Source organism: Mustela nigripes, chromosome 13, assembly GCF_022355385.1.
Source record: "Mustela nigripes isolate SB6536 chromosome 13, MUSNIG.SB6536, whole genome shotgun sequence".
In the NCBI taxonomy this organism is placed as follows: Eukaryota; Metazoa; Chordata; class Mammalia; order Carnivora; family Mustelidae; genus Mustela; species Mustela nigripes.
Window position 1 is genome coordinate 39,010,689 of NC_081569.1, and position 6,560 is coordinate 39,017,248.

General features: G+C 38.4%; 1 protein-coding gene and 1 pseudogene across 5 annotated transcripts in view; one reads left to right on the forward strand and one right to left on the reverse strand.

The window, feature by feature from the left end:
• Positions 1 to 1,236: 1,236 nt before the first annotated feature.
• Positions 1,237 to 6,560, forward strand: part of RNF111 (ring finger protein 111) — a 96,465-nt gene continuing 91,141 nt past the window's right edge. For 4 of the 5 annotated variants that reach the window (XM_059372028.1, XM_059372030.1, XM_059372031.1 and 1 more), the window contains exon 1: positions 1,237 to 1,613. The gene's annotated coding sequence lies outside the window, so the exon portion shown is untranslated. Of the gene's footprint in view, positions 1,614 to 1,688; positions 1,953 to 6,560 lie in introns of those variants that run through there. The other variant, XM_059372029.1, reaches the window with a different exon arrangement.
• The window catches only part of LOC131999280 (large ribosomal subunit protein eL30-like), a 2,311-nt pseudogene continuing 811 nt past the window's right edge, over positions 5,061 to 6,560 (reverse strand).

The following is a 6,560-nucleotide window of genomic DNA, read 5'->3' on the forward strand; positions in this document are numbered from 1 at the left end:
GCACTTCTCAATGTGTACTAGCCACATGTCAAGTGCTCAATAGCTACATGTGGGTCGTGTCTACCATTTTGAAGAACATAGGTCAATAGCTTGAGGAAAAAGGTTAGGTCTGGAAATGTAGTTCTGGAAATACATAACATTGAGAAGTCAGGGGTCAATAACAATTGAAATCATGGCAGTATATAAGATGGTTCAGGCAAAATTTTATACTTAGAGACAGAAAATAGGAGGATTGAGAACATTTCCTAGTGCAATGCTCTACCAGTTTTTCCACACAATCTGCAATCCTTTCTGGTTTATTATTATTATTTTAAAATATTTTATTCACAGAACAATAGGGAGAATATGAGTGAACAAAAGAAAGCATATTGAAAATGATAGTTGATGACAAAGGAAGGAAATTAATGTTTATTGAACATTTAATTGGAAATAAATGTTTCCATTTATAAACTTATTTTATAAACTTAATCTCAGAAGAACCCTTTGAGGTAAATGTTATCTCAATTTATAGAGAAGGAAACAATTTTTTTGGTTTAAGATACACTTTTATTTTTAAGGTTGTATAATTGACATTTAATTTTTTGGGAAAGATTTATAAAGGTCTAATAAATCAGACTGCTGTTTATTGGCATCATCCGGATTTGAAAGGGAGTCTGTATGACTGATTCGAAAGTCTGCATTCTCCTTGCCTGCATCCCCCAAGGCATATAATGAAGCATTTGCTATCTCCTTATTTTTCATAAAATAATTAAGAAGGGGTATGTGATTGTGCAGTCATTTCCCAGGATATCTATTACTACCTTTGATGTGGTGCTGGAAGTAAATTCACTTTGAGAGCGGAGTGCTGTGATCTTTATATCATTAGCAAGTATGATTTGGGTATCATTTTCTTGTCAAAGACGGTAAACCGTGATGTTTTTGTTCAATTGTACCATAACTATAATCAATAATTCTGTGGCTAGGTGTATTTTTTTAAGTTACGAAGAAATTAGCCAAGAAATAGTATATTGCGTAAATGTAGAACACAGTCAGCAAGGAAAACAAAATAATGAGCTGTATTAAACCGTTCTGCTTCGCTAATAGACTTCATAAAGCGAATACAAAGGGGGAGGGCTGGGTAAGAAGGGGCGGGACATTGAGAAACAAGAAGCTGAGCAGGCGCAGAAACAGATGGAGGCGTGAACGCTACTGCGCTCTCACTTTCCGAACTGTCGTAAAGACTCTGAGTGTCGTGCTCGCTCGGTAGAGGAGGGATTGGTTAGGCGGCGGCAGCGGCAGCGGCGGCAGGAGAACAGCAGCAGTGGCGGCGACGGTGGCGAGGTGTTGGGTCTGCGCAGCACAGAAACGCCCACACTTTCGGGGAAGGAGCTCTTGTGGGGTCAAATCAGGCATTCTGAACCCAAGCCGTGTGAACTGGGCCGAACCAGGCGCTGCCGCTTGTACGGTTTGGTGGCGGTGACAGACGTAGCTCTTGACTATAGGGGCCTATTAGGCCGAGATCTGGGGCGCAGATCACTGGCTCTCGACGCATCCTCTTCCCTTCTTCCATCTCCTGTCTTCCTTCCTGGGCCAGTTTTTCCCGGACTCTGGGAAGAGGGTAGCTAATGACTAAGGTGAGGGGACTAGGGGGGAGGGGATCGATTGGAAGCCGCGCGTGCGCGCAACGGGGGAGGGGCCGGCCTGGAGGGGAGAAAGAGGAAGGGCTGCGGCCGCGGAAGGCTGGGGTCGGCGACCGGCCGGTTACCGCTGGCTCCTCAGTGATTTAGGGTCTGGGTCTCCGCAGTAGAATTAATTGTGTTTGAGCAAAGCGTTCGTCTACAGACACACCCACACCCCACAGTAAAGGAGTGTGGGTGAGGGGATTTCTTTCCCTCTTTGGACTCTCCCGGGAGTCTAGGAAGGGGGCTGAGGACTGAGGCGTGGGAGTGCGATTTGACAATGGAGTGATGAAGGTAACCCGCAGCCGGGGTGTTGGAGGGCGCTAAGTCAGCCCTGACGGTTAGGGAGTTGCCTTCTTATGTGTTCAGGGAAACGTCCGCGGAACAGCAGAAATACAGACGCGTCAGATTTTTGTGTAGAGTTGGTTTGTTGGTCGTTAAGAAAGAACCTCAGTATTTTATTATTGTCCTTAAATAATTTGTCAGAGTCAGGGGCAAGGCTGTAGTGAAAATGTCTGTTCAGTTCTGTGGACACAGAGGTTTGTCACGATAGTTTTCAAATAGGTTATAATAGATCTTTACAGATACTTCTTAACACAAATCTGAGTTTTAGCGCTTAAAAAAAAAATACCGGGAAGTATAGGGTATTCTTTTAATTTGTTCATGTTGGTACTGTGAGGCGACTCCTTTGTATTGTGTGCTTTCCTGTTTCTTGATTTATGTGGAGTATGAATTTAGAACTCTTTGGAGTGGTAAGATGCCAGCTGACATAGACTTCATTTTACAGTTCTTTTAGCTTTTGAACCTGACTTAGTCCAAAGTTTATTTCACTTGGTATTTTTATGTTTAATTTGTTTGGTTTAGGGTCCTTTTCAACCAGAAAGAACAGCCTGGGGAAAAGATAAGCTAAGGTTCCATTTCCTCCCCCCTGTGTGTGTGTGTGTGTGTGTGTGAGAGAGAGAGAGAGAGAGAGATTGCTTTCAAATGTTAGAATGTGATTTCGATATTACATAGAAGTTCTCTAATATTAGTTTTAGCTTTATTGTGGTGAAGATCTACATGTAGATAGTTTGTTACTACTGTGTGGTTTTTAGTAAAAATTTTCATGTCAATATAAACTATGTTGCTTTTCATATTAACAGTAGTCTTTGGTTGCCTTTGTGAGACAAAACAGGATGAGAAGCAGCCCTCTTACTCTGAAATCTTTTAATTTTTTTTTAAGCCTTTAATTATTTTACTTTTGCTCTCCTCTTGTCATTTAACCTTGGGCAAATGATATCTTTCTCCTGCTCATTTGTTTGCTGTTTAAGATTCAGAATAGTATTCTAAAAACTGGTGAGGGTGTTTGTGAATTGGTCTGAACAATATTACAGAAAAAACCGGGAAGAGTGGAGACTCTCCTTGTTTGCAGAGGTACTGCATCTTGTATGTGTGGCTTTTTCTGTTACTTTTTTCCTGTTGGTGCTTGTTGGTCACTTGCATGTTCTTTCACTGGAGTTGGTTTTTTTTTTTTTTTTTTTTTAGATTTTTTTTATTTATCAGAGAGAGAGGGGAGAGAGAGCGAGCACAGGCAGACAGAATGGCAGGCAGAGGCAGAGGGAGAAGCAGGCTCCCTGCTGAGCAAGGAGCCCGACGTGGGACTAGATCCCGGATCATGACCTGAGCCGAAGGCAGCTGCTTAACCAACTGAGCCACCCAGGCGTCCCTGGAGTTGGTTTTTGAAGAAAGATGTTATCAAAATAATTTTATTGTGGTGAAAAGTCTATCATAGTGGAGGTCACCCCTTGACAAATTTCATTTCAGTACTTTATTTCTACAGATAAAATTGAGAAATACCTATACCTGTGTATAAAATAAGAGAATAATAGTTTACATGTTTAGAGTAAAGGAATGGTCAGCAGGTATTTTCATTATAAAATTTAAAGTGGGATTAAAAACTGATGTAATCAAGCTAATTAGATTTTTTGAGACGTTTTATTATTTTTCCAAAGAGGGGTTTCTGTAACATGGTTTTCTTAGAGCATAGTTGTATGCATCCTGTTTGACTTTCCCCCTCTGAGCTAGGACTTCAGTGGGAAAAAAAGAAGTGATAGTATGAAAAATGATAGTGATTAAATATGTTAGTAGCTTGACATTAACATTCTAGGATGACATTATCCTGTGGAAGAGTCCCTAGTTTGGAGATCTGAATTTTTTTTTTTTAAGATTTTATTTATTTATTTGACAGAGATCACAAGTAGGCAGAGAGGCAGGCAGAGAGGAGGAAACAGGCTCCCTGCTGAGCAGAGAGCCCAATGTGGGACTTGATCCCAGGACCCTGGGATCATGACCTGAGCTGAAGGCAGACAGAGGCTTAACCCACTGAGCCACCCAGGTGCCCTGGAGATCTGAACTTTATATCTAGCATTGCTTGCTGTTCATTAGATTTGTGACGTTACTGGTAATCATCCTTAGCTTTAGATCCTCTCAATTGTTAAATGAGAAGTGTAGGATGGTTTTCTTGTTTTCTCTAGATCCCAAATTCAATGGTTTATATTTTTGATTAGGTGCTTTTGGTACCTATTGGTGTATTCATCATGATCCAGTTCCCAAAAAGAAGTGCTATACTGAGTTAAATTCCTTCCTATTTATATTAGGGGAGGGAGAACTATGATAAAGCCATTTTTATTATTCTAGATGTGCTTCTGTCCCATTATAGATATTATATATGATTTAATAGCTCTCATATTATACAGAAAGTTGAAACTTGATTTTACTTCTGGTAATGCTTTTTAAATCATCCTGAATAACTTTTCTTCCAGAAACCTGTAATTATTGGTCAAAGTCCAGAATTGCATTTGCATGCCTTATACCTCTGTTCTTTCTTTCCTGCATCCCACTGATTCTTGGTAACAGCTGGCCCAGGTTTCTACAGGTATGCAGCTCATAACCATTACATGTGGAGTGGTCTACAGGTGTTTAAAAACAAATACTAAGTTGAACTTACATTTTAAGTGGAGGTGCTGCATTATTATTTAGTTATTATTTAGTTACACAGTATGTATTTATTGTATGTCTCCTGTTCTCAGCATTGTTCTTGGTCTTCAGTGAAGAATGCACTCTGCCTTCAGGGAGTGGACATTCTACTGGGGGAAACATAATAAACAATAGTTTGAGGTAGTGCTGAGTGCCATGAAGAAAAGAGGACCATGTAATGATGAATGGAGATTGAGCTCTACTGTGAATTAAATGGTTAGGGAGGGCCCAACTTCTTTTTAGAGGTGATAATTTGATTTGTGATCAGTAACTAGAAAGAATCAGCTATACTGGTAATCTGGAGGAATCATGCAAACAAAAGGAACAGCAAGTACGTTAGGTTGTGTTTAATTTCAGAGAATTTACAGGTGTAAACTGGTTTGTGTGTTAGGCCTTTTCATAATTGCTGATAGACAATGTAAAAAGGAAGGTTAAAAATATTTTATGTATAGCAACCAAATGTAATTTGTTGACCTTGCTTAAATCCTCACTCAGATCAATTGTAGAGACACTTTTTTTGGAAAACATTTTTGAAACACTTTGGGGGAATCTGAATGGATATTAGATGATATCAAGGAATTATTATTAATTTTGTCAGGGATGATAATGATATTATGTTTATATAAGCATCCACTGATGATTCTTGCCTGCCCTGATTTTTACTTTGATGGTTGCAGAATGCTTGTTTCAAACTCTTCTATCTCCTCTGCCTTATCAGTAGGCCTTCTCTTGTATAGAAGAAGAATTCGTTTATCTATTATCAGTATCGACTTATGTACTTCCTATTTTATCCAATGAATTATAATCTGTTACTGTCTTTATTAATTTTAATGCTCAGATTGTCACACATTTGTCCAGTGGGAGCCTCTCCACCATGGCTCCTGTGTCTTTTTGACAGACAATTTTTTGTGAGTATTTCCTTTCTTTCTGGCACAGCAAGATGTTCATACTCCTCTTACATCTTTCATGTTTCGGTCTTGGAATCAGCTGTTCTCTGAGATGGCCCCTCCTTTTTAGTGGGGAGTCCAATTCGCTTTTGAGTTAACTGTTTATATATAGAAATAATCTCTTATTTCCTGGATCAGGACATCCTCTGAGAAACTTAAATTAGATTTTGATAATGAATTTATATTTCTTTGGAGATTTTATTTGTGAAGTAACTATAAAATGTAGGAATTTATTATATTTTAAGTTCTGGTTTGATCTTAATTATGATCAAATGAAATAGAAAAAAATGTTACTTTGTGTTACATTGTGTATGTAGAGTGTTTAACCACTTAACTGTTAAAAATGATGTAAGGTTTACATAATTTTTTCTTTTTAAAGATTTTATTTATTAATTTGTCAGAGAGAGAGAGAGCATACGAGCAAGGGGAACAGCAGGCAGAGGGAGAAGCAGGCTCCCCACTGAGCAAGGAGTTGATGTGGGACTTGATCCCCCTGAGCTGAAGGTAGACACTTAACCAGCTGAGCCACCCAAGTGTCCCCGTACTTATTTTTAACTAAGTCATCATTCTGGTTTGAAGGAAATTGTTGCTTTTTAATTAGCCTTTTAAATGAAAAGTTTTATTATGATACAGAATAATATTTCATATATGAGTAGAAACTCATAGGCACATTATTTCAAAAAGTTAACTGTTGCAGCTTGTTACGTTTCACAGTCATTCTCTCACTTAGTGCAGCATGGGTATTTGCTTTATTTATTTATCTTTTGTTTATTTTTCTTTCTTTATCTTTTAAACCTCACTTGTAAGTATTTTTCCAGACAATATTTTGGTTTTGGTTTTGGTTTTTTTTTTTTTTTTTTTTTTTTTTTTTTTTTTTTTTTTTTTTTTTTTAAATATTTTATTTATTTATTTGACAGAGAGAGATCACAAGTAGGTAGAG